We start from the raw sequence: 9575 nt of genomic DNA, 5'->3' as shown, positions 1-9575 counted from the left end.
TGTACTATACAGGCCTACTGGCAATGTACCCGTTGTGGGAATGACTGCCTTGGAGAGTGTGGTGGGCATTTTGGGTCGGTGAATGATGAGAATTTTGGAAACATATTCAAATTCCTGTCGGTCCAGTCCCTGCTCCCCCCTCCTCTCTCCGCTCTTTGTTCCCCTCCATTGATTCTCTATATAAACTGAAGAGAGAGAGGCGAGGTAAGGGGGGGGGGGGTGGCTAGCTCGCGTTCCTCACTCAAACCACACCACTGCCACCCAGCGGCCACTGTGTGTGTAGGTGCGTTCTGCGTGGATGCGAGTTCTTTGTTCTACACCCGACTGTAAACGAGTATTTACAGAAATATGAACCTACTGGCTACTGTAATGAAAAAACATACAAATCGACTAGGCATATTTGAAAGAATGTAGGATTCAGCCGTGCACATCCCTTGTTCCCACCAGTCTCTTCGTGCTTTTCACCAGAACAATGGAACCAGAAGCACCTTTTCTTATTAGGCTTCTGGTGTAATGCACATAATTTAATTAGACCTACTGCCCAGATATGCTAATGAGATACTTAACGAGGAAACAGTAATTACCATTATAGATCTCTCTGTCTCTGTCTCTCTCTCTCTCTCTCTGTCTCTGTCTCTCTCTCTCTCTCTCTCTCTCTCTCTCTCTCTCTCTCCCTCTCCCTCTCCCTCTCCCTCTCCCTCTCCCTCTCCCTCTCCCTCTCACTCTGGCTCTGGCTCAATTCAATTCAATTCTCTCTCTCTTTCTCTCTATCTCTCAATTCAAAGGGCTTTATTGGCTTCGGGAAGCATATGTTTAGGCCTACATGTTTCTCTCTCTCAACCTCTCTCTCTCAGGGCATTTTTTCATCAGATATGATAAGATGAGTGCGTCATTTAACAGGATTAATCATCCATCTAAATGTCCCACTAAATGAAATAAACATCCATTCCTCTCTGCCTGTCTGTCACCAGATATCTGATGGATGATCGGAAGACAATGATATTTGTGTCGTTTGACAGCCTGGGAACAGTGGGTTAACTGGCCTGGGAACAGTGGGTAAACTAGCCTAGGAACAGTGGGTTAACTGGCCTGGGAACAGTGGGTAAACTGGCCTAGGAACAGTGGGTAAACTGGCCTGGGAACAGTGGGTAAACTGGCCTAGGAACAGTGGCTAAACTGGCCTAGGAACAGTGGGTAAACTGGCCTAGGAACAGTGGGTAAACTGGCCTAGGAACAGTGGGTTAACTGGCCTAGGAACAGTGGGTAAACTGGCCTAGGAACAGTGGGTAAACTGGCCTAGGAACAGTGGGTAAACTGGCCTAGGAACAGTGGGTAAACTGGCCTAGGAACAGTGGCTAAACTGGCCTAGGAACAGTGGGTTAACTGGCCTAGGAACAGTGGGTAAACTGGCCTAGGAACAGTGGGTAAACTGGCCTAGGAACAGTGGGTTAACTGGCCTGGGAACAGTGGGTAAACTGGCCTAGGAACAGTGGGTTAACTGGCCTGGGAACAGTGGGTAAACTGGCCTAGGAACAGTGGGTTAACTGGCCTGGGAACAGTGGGTAAACTGGCCTAGGAACAGTGGCTAAACTGGCCTAGGAACAGTGGGTTAACTGGCCTAGGAACAGTGGGTTAACTGGCCTAGGAACAGTGGGTTAACTGGCCTAGGAACAGTGGGTTAACTGGCCTGGGAACAGTGGGTTAACTGGCCTGGGAACAGTGGGTTAACTGGCCTAGGAACAGTGGGTTAACTGGCCTAGGAACAGTGGGTTAACTGGCCTGGGAACAGTGGGTTAACTGGCCTGGGAACAGTGGGTTAACTGGCCTAGGAACAGTGGGTTAACTGGCCTGGGAACAGTGGGTTAACTGGCCTAGGAACAGTGGGTTAACTGGCCTAGGAACAGTGGCTAAACTGGCCTAGGAACAGTGGGTTAACTGGCCTGGGAACAGTGGGTTAACTGGCCTAGGAACAGTGGGTTAACTGGCCTAGGAACAGTGGCTAAACTGGCCTAGGAACAGTGGGTTAACTGGCCTAGGAACAGTGGGTAAACTGGCCTAGGAACAGTGGGTTAACTGGCCTAGGAACAGTGGCTAAACTGGCCTAGGAACAGTGGGTTAACTGGCCTAGGAACAGTGGGTTAACTGGCCTAGGAACAGTGGGTTAACTGGCCTGGGAACAGTGGGTTAAACTGGCCTAGGAACAGTGGGTTAACTGGCCTAGGAACAGTGGGTTAACTGGCCTAGAAACAGTGGGTAAACTGGCCTAGGAACAGTGGGTTAACTGGCCTAGGAACAGTGGGTAAACTGGCCTAGGAACAGTGGGTAAACTGGCCTAGGAACAGTGGGTAAAACTGGCCTAGGAACAGTGGCTAAACTGGCCTAGGAACAGTGGGTTAACTGGCCTAGGAACAGTGGGTAAACTGGCCTAGGAACAGTGGGTTAACTGGCCTGGGAACAGTGGGTAAACTGGCCTAGGAACAGTGGGTTAACTGGCCTGGGAACAGTGGGTAAACTGGCCTAGGAACAGTGGGTTAACTGGCCTGGGAACAGTGGGTTAACTGGCCTAGGAACAGTGGCTAAACTGGCCTAGGAACAGTGGGTTAACTGGCCTAGGAACAGTGGGTTAACTGGCCTAGGAACAGTGGGTTAACTGGCCTAGGAACAGTGGGTTAACTGGCCTAGGAACAGTGGGTTAACTGGCCTGGGAACAGTGGGTAAACTGGCATAGGAACAGTGGGTTAACTGGCCTGGGAACAGTGGGTAAACTGGCCTAGGAACAGTGGGTTAACTGGCCTAGGAACAGTGGGTTAACTGGCCTAGGAACAGTGGGTAAACTGGCCTAGGAACAGTGGGTTAACTGGCCTAGGAACAGTGGGTAAACTGGCCTAGGAACTGGCCTAGGAACAGTGGGTTAACTGGCCTAGGAACAGTGGCTAAACTGGCCTAGGAACAGTGGGTTAACTGGCCTAGGAACAGTGGGTTAACTGGCCTAGGAACAGTGGGTTAACTGGCCTAGGAACAGTGGGTTAACTGGCCTAACAGGAACAACAGTGGGTTAACTGGCCTAGGAACAGTGGGTAAACTGGCCTAGGAACAGTGGGTAAACTGGCCTAGGAACAGTGGGTTAACTGGCCTAGGAACAGTGGGTTAACTGGCCTAGGAACAGTGGGTTAACTGGCCTAGGAACAGTGGGTTAACTGGCCTGGGAACAGTGGGTTAACTGGCCTGGGAACAGTGGGTTAACTGGCCTAGGAACAGTGGGTTAACTGGCCTAGGAACAGTGGGTTAACTGGCCTGGGAACAGTGGGTTAACTGGCCTGGGAACAGTGGGTTAACTGGCCTAGGACCAGTGGGTTAACTGGCCTGGGAACAGTGGGTTAACTGGCCTAGGAACAGTGGGTTAACTGGCCTAGGAACAGTGGCTAAACTGGCCTAGGAACAGTGGGTTAACTGGCCTGGGAACAGTGGGTTAACTGGCCTAGGAACAGTGGGTTAACTGGCCTAGGAACAGTGGCTAAACTGGCCTAGGAACAGTGGGTTAACTGGCCTAGGAACAGTGGGTTAACTGGCCTAGGAACAGTGGGTAAACTGGCCTAGGAACAGTGGGTTAACTGGCCTAGGAACAGTGGGTTAACTGGCCTAGGAACAGTGGGTTAACTGGCCTGGGAACAGTGGGTTAACTGGTCTGGGAACAGTGGGTTAACTGGCCTAGGAACAGTGGCTAAACTGGCCTAGGAACAGTGGGTTAACTGGCCTGGGAACAGTGGCTAAACTGGTCTGGGAACAGTGGGTTAACTGGCCTAGGAACAGTGGCTAAACTGGCCTAGGAACAGTGGGTAAACTGGCCTGGGAACAGTGGCTAAACTGGCCTAGGAACAGTGGGTTAACTGGCCTAGGAACAGTGGCTAAACTGGCCTAGGAACAGTGGGTAAACTGGCCTAGGAACAGTGGGTAAACTGGCCTAGGAACAGTGGGTAAACTGGCCTAGGAACAGTGGGTAAACTGGCCTAGGAACAGTGGGTAAACTGGCCTAGGAACAGTGGGTAAACTGGCCTAGGAACAGTGGGTAAACTGGCCTAGGAACAGTGGGTTAACTGGCCTGGGAACAGTGGGTTAACTGGCCTGGGAACAGTGGGTTAACTGGCCTAGGAACAGTGGGTTAACTGGCCTAGGAACAGTGGGTTAACTTGCCTGGGAACAGTGGGTTAACTGGCCTGGGAACAGTGGGTTAACTGGCCTAGGAACAGTGGGTTAACTGGCCTGGGAACAGTGGGTTAACTGGCCTATGAACAGTGGGTTAACTGGCCTAGGAACAGTGGCTAAACTGGCCCTAGGAACAGTGGGTTAACTGGCCTGGGAACAGTGGGTTAACTGGCCTAGGAACAGTGGGTTAAACTGTGGCAGTGGGTTAACTGGCCTAGGAACAGTGGGTTAACTGGGAACAGTGGGTAAACTGGCCTAGGAACAGTGGGTTAACTGGCCTAGGAACAGTGGCTAAAACTGGCCTAGGAACAGTGGGTTAACTGGCCTAGGAACAGTGGGTTGACTGGCCTAGGAACAGTGGGTAAACTGGCCTAGGAACAGTGGGTTAACTGGCCTAGGAACAGTGGCTAAACTGGCCTAGGAACAGTGGGTTAACTGGCCTAGGAACAGTGGGTTAACTGGCCTAGGAACAGTGGGTTAACTGGCCTGGGAACAGTGGGTTAACTGGTCTGGGAACAGTGGGTTAACTGGCCTAGGAACAGTGGGTTAACTGGCCTAGGAACAGTGGGTTAACTGGCCTAGGAACAGTGGCTAAACTGGCCTAGGAACAGTGGCAAAACTGGCCTAGGAACAGTGGGTTAACTGGCCTAGGAACAGTGGGTTAACTGGCCTAGGAACAGTGGCTAAACTGGCCTAGGAACAGTGGCAAAACTGGCCTAGGAACAGTGGGTTAACTGGCCTAGGAACAGTGGGTTAACTGGCCTAGGAACAGTGGGTAAACTGGCCTAGGAACAGTGGCTAAACTGGCCTAGGAACAGTGGGTAAACTGGCCTAGGAACAGTGGGTAAACTGGCCTAGGAACAGTGGGTAAACTGGCCTAGGAACAGTGGGTAAACTGGCCTAGGAACAGTGGGTAAACTGGCCTAGGAACAGTGGGTAAACTGGCCTAGGAACAGTGGTTAAACTGGCCTAGGAACAGTGGGTAAACTGGCCTAGGAACAGTGGGTAAACTGGCCTAGGAACAGTGGGTAAACTGGCCTAGGAACAGTGGGTAAACTGGCCTAGGAACAGTGGGTTAACTGGCCTAGGAACAGTGGGTTAACTGGCCTAGGAACAGTGGGTTAACTGGCCTAGGAACAGTGGGTTAACTGGCCTAGGAACAGTGGGTTAACTGGCCTAGGAACAGTGGGTTAACTGGCCTAGGAACAGTGGCTAAACTGCCTGTTCAGGGGCAGAACGACAGATTTGTACCTTGCCAGCTCGGGGATTTAAACTTGCAACCTTTCGGTTACTAGTCCAACGCTCTAACCACTAGGCTACCCTGCCGACATCACACCTAAACTGCTGACCTTTAGGCCTATAAAACATTTCCAACCCAATGCTTATTCTAAATCTTACCACAACTTTTTACAATCTTCAAATCAAATGTTATTTGTCACATATGATGAATACAACAAGTGTAGACCTCACAGTGAAATGCTTCCTTACAAGCCCTTAACCAACAATGCAGTTTTAAGAAAAGTAAGTGTTAAGAAAGTATTTACTAAGATAAACTGAAGTAAAAAAAAATACATAAAGAAGAAGAAAATAGTAAAATAACAAATAATTAAAGAGCAGCAGTAAATAATAATAGCGAGGCTTTATACAGGGAGTACCGGTACAGAGTCAATGTGCGGGGGCACTGGTTAGTTGACGTAGTATGTACATGTAGGTAGCGTTATTAAAGTGGCTATGCATAAATAATAACCGAGAGTAGCAGCAGAGTAGAAATGCGGGTGAGGTGGGGTCAATGCAAATAGTCCGGGTAGCCATTTGATTAAATGTTCAGTCCTATGGCTTGGCGGTAGAAGCTGTTAACCTGTCTAGGACTGGGCTTCCGCTAAGCGGAATGAAATTGCATGGCGCCAATGAAATTGCAGGGTGCCAAATACAAATCAACAGAAATCTCATAAATCAAATTTCTCAAACATACAAGTATTAGGCATCATTTTAAAGATCAAATTCTTGTTATCCAGCCACAGTGTCTGCTCCACAAACGATTATGTTAGGTCACCACAAAGCCACAGAAAAACCCAGCCATTTTTCCAGCCAAAGAGAGGAGTTACAAAAAGTACAAATAGAGATACAATTAATCACTAACCTTTTATGATCTTCATCAGATGACACTCATAGGACATTATGTTATACAATACATGTATGTTTTGTTCGATAAAGTGCATATTTATATCAAAAAATCTCATTTTACATTGGCACGTTACGTTCAGTAGTTCTAAAACATGCAGTGATTGTGAAGAGAGCCACATGAATTCACAGAAATACTCATTATAAATGTTGATGAAAATTCAAGTGTTATGCATGGAACTTTAGATACACTTCGCCCTAATGCAACCGCTGTGTCAGATATTTAAAAAACTTTACGGAAAAAGCATAATCTGAGTACAGAGCTCAGAGCCCAAAACAGCCAAAAGAAATATCCGCCATGTTGCGCAGTCAACATTAGTCAAAAATAGCATTATAAATATTCACTTACTTACTTACTTTGATGATCTTCATCAGAATGCACTCCCAGGAATCGAAGTTCCACAATACATTTTTGTTTTGTTCGATAATGTCCATCATTTATGTCCATTTATGTCCAAATAGCTTCTTTTGTTAGGGCGTTTGGTAAACAAATCCAAAAGCGTGTTCAGGTCCAGTCAGACGAAAAGTTCAAAAAGTTATATTACAGTTCGAAGAAACTTGTCAAACTAAGTATAGAATCAATCTTTAGGATGTTTTTCTCATAAATGTTCAATAACCTTCCAACCGGAGAATTCCATTGTCTGTAGAAATGTAATGGAACGCAGGTCGCTCTCATGTGAAATGCGCGTGACCAGCGTGTGGCTCTCTGCCAGACCACTGACTCAAAGAGCTCTCATCCGGTTCCACTTCACAGTAGAAGCTTGAAACAACGTTCTAAATATGGTTGACATCTAGTGGAAGCCTTAGGAAGTGCAACATAACCCATATCCCACTGTGAATTCGATAGGGGCTGTGTTTAAAAACTACAACCTCAGATTTCCCACTTCCTGTTTGGATTTTGTCTCAGAATTTTTGCCTGCCATATGAATTCTGTTATACTCAAAGACATCATTCAAACAATTTTAGAAACTTCAGAGTGTTTTCTATACAATAATAAGAATAATATGCATATTTTAGCATCTGGGACTGAGTAGGAGGCAGTTTACTCTGGGCACGCTATTCATCCAAAAGTGAAAATGCTGCCCCCTATCCCAAAGAAGTTTTAAGAAGCCTTTTGGAAATAGACTTGGCGCTCCGGTACCGCTTGCCATGCAGTATCAGAGAGAACAGTCTATGACTAGGGTGGCTGGAGTCTTTGGCAAGTTTTAGGTCCTTCCTCTTACACCGCCTGGTTTAGAGGTCCTGGATGGCAGGAACCTTGGCCCCAGTGATGTACTGGGCCGTATGCATTACCCTCTGCAGTGCCTTGCAGACTGAGGCCCGGGAAGTTGCCATACCAGGCGGTGATGCAACCAGTCAGGATGCTCTTGATGGTGTAGCTGTAGAACCTTTTGAGGATCTGAGGACCCATGCCAAATCTTTTCAGTCTCCTGAGGGGGAATAGGCATTGTCGTGCCCTCTTCACGACTGTCTTGGTGTGTTTGGACCATGATAGTTCGTTGGTGATGTGGACACCAAGGAACTTGAAGCTCTCAACCTGTTCCACTACAGCACCGTTGATGAGAATGGGGGCGTGCTCAGCCCTCCTTTTCCTGTAGTCCACGATCATCTCCTTGGTCTTGATCACATTGAGTGAGAGGTTGTTATCCTGGCACCACACTGCCAGGTCTCTGACCTCCTCCCTATAGGCTGTCTCATCGTTGTCGGTGATCAGGCCTACCACTGTTGTGTTGTCGGCAAACTTAATGATGGTGTTGGAGTCATGCTTGGTCACGTAGTCATGGGTGAACAGGGAGTACAGTAGGGGACTGAGCACACACCTCTGAGGGGCCCCGTGTTGAGTATCAGCGTGGCAGATGTGTTGTTACCTACCCTCACCACCTGGGGGGGGGGGCAGTCAGGAAGTCCAGTTGCAGAGGGAGGTGTTTAGTCCCAGGGTCCTTAGCTTAGTGATGAGCTTTGAGGGTACTATGGTGTTGAACACTGAGCTGTAATCAATTAATAGCATTATCATGTAAGTGTTCCTTTTGTCCAGGTGGGAAAGGGCAGTGTGGAGTGCAATAGAGATTGTGTCATCTGTTGGGGCAATATGCAAATTGGAGTGGGTCTAGGGTTTCTGGGATGATGGTGTTCATGTGAGCGATAAACAGCCTCTCAAAGCACTTCATGGCTACAAACGTGAGTGCTACAGGTCCGTAGTAATTTAGGCAGGTGACCTTGGTGTTCTTGGGGACAGGGACTATGGTGGTCTGCTTGAAACATGTTGGTATTAGACACTTGCCAGTTGTAGGTATTAGACACTTGCAAGACACTTGCCAGTTGGTCAGAGCATGCTCTGGGTACACGTCCTGGTAATCTGTCTGGCCGTGACCTGGTGAATGTTAACCTGTTTAAAGCTCTTACTCACATCGGCTACGGAGAGCGTGATCACACAGTCGTCCGGAACAGCTGGTGCTCTCATGCATGCTTCAGTGTTGCTTGCCTCGAAGCGCGCATAGAAGTCATTTAGCCCATCTTGTAGGATCGTGTCAATGTGCAGCTCATATCTGTGCTTCCCTTTGTAGTCCGTAATAGTTTGCAAGCTCTGCCAAATCGGACAAGCATCGGAGCCGGGTAGCAGGATTCAACCTTAGGGGGCATTGCGGGGTTTCTTGGTTAGAATCCTGCTCTTTGGAAGCAGCAGCTATAGATGTATTTCTGTGCTGATTCTAATAATGCATGCCTTATTTGTGTCTCCTAAAAAGTGGAGGATGACCTGACTTTCTTTGGTCATAACTACCCGTGTTATGGTGTTATGGATGCGTTATATAGGTTGGTCACGTTATAGCTTCAATGCAATGAGAAAATGCTTAGGGCAGGTCGCCAACCCGGGGGCACGACACGCCCCCTCTCTCTGTCTGTTTCCTCCCGCCTCACAGAATGTGCAGTGCACTCAGAAATTAGAGCTTTGAATCTATCTCATTGTTGAACAAGTATATCTTATTAACAGTGTTTTCTCAACAAAAATCACTTTTTGATGATATGTTCTTTGTTACAAATCTCTGTTCTTTCTAACAATCACGTGGCATTAATAGGCCTGCTTGCTGTTTAATTGGCCTGGCCTGCAACCTCATAATAGTATGTCGTTGGACAGCGTTTTCACTTTTCAGAAGATATTTACAAAAATAAAATACAAAGGCTCACTGTCACTG

The sequence above is a fragment of the Oncorhynchus gorbuscha genome, linkage group LG07 (assembly GCF_021184085.1).
Source record: "Oncorhynchus gorbuscha isolate QuinsamMale2020 ecotype Even-year linkage group LG07, OgorEven_v1.0, whole genome shotgun sequence".
NCBI classification, from domain to species: domain Eukaryota; kingdom Metazoa; phylum Chordata; class Actinopteri; order Salmoniformes; family Salmonidae; genus Oncorhynchus; species Oncorhynchus gorbuscha.
This window is presented reverse-complemented; position numbering follows the sequence as displayed.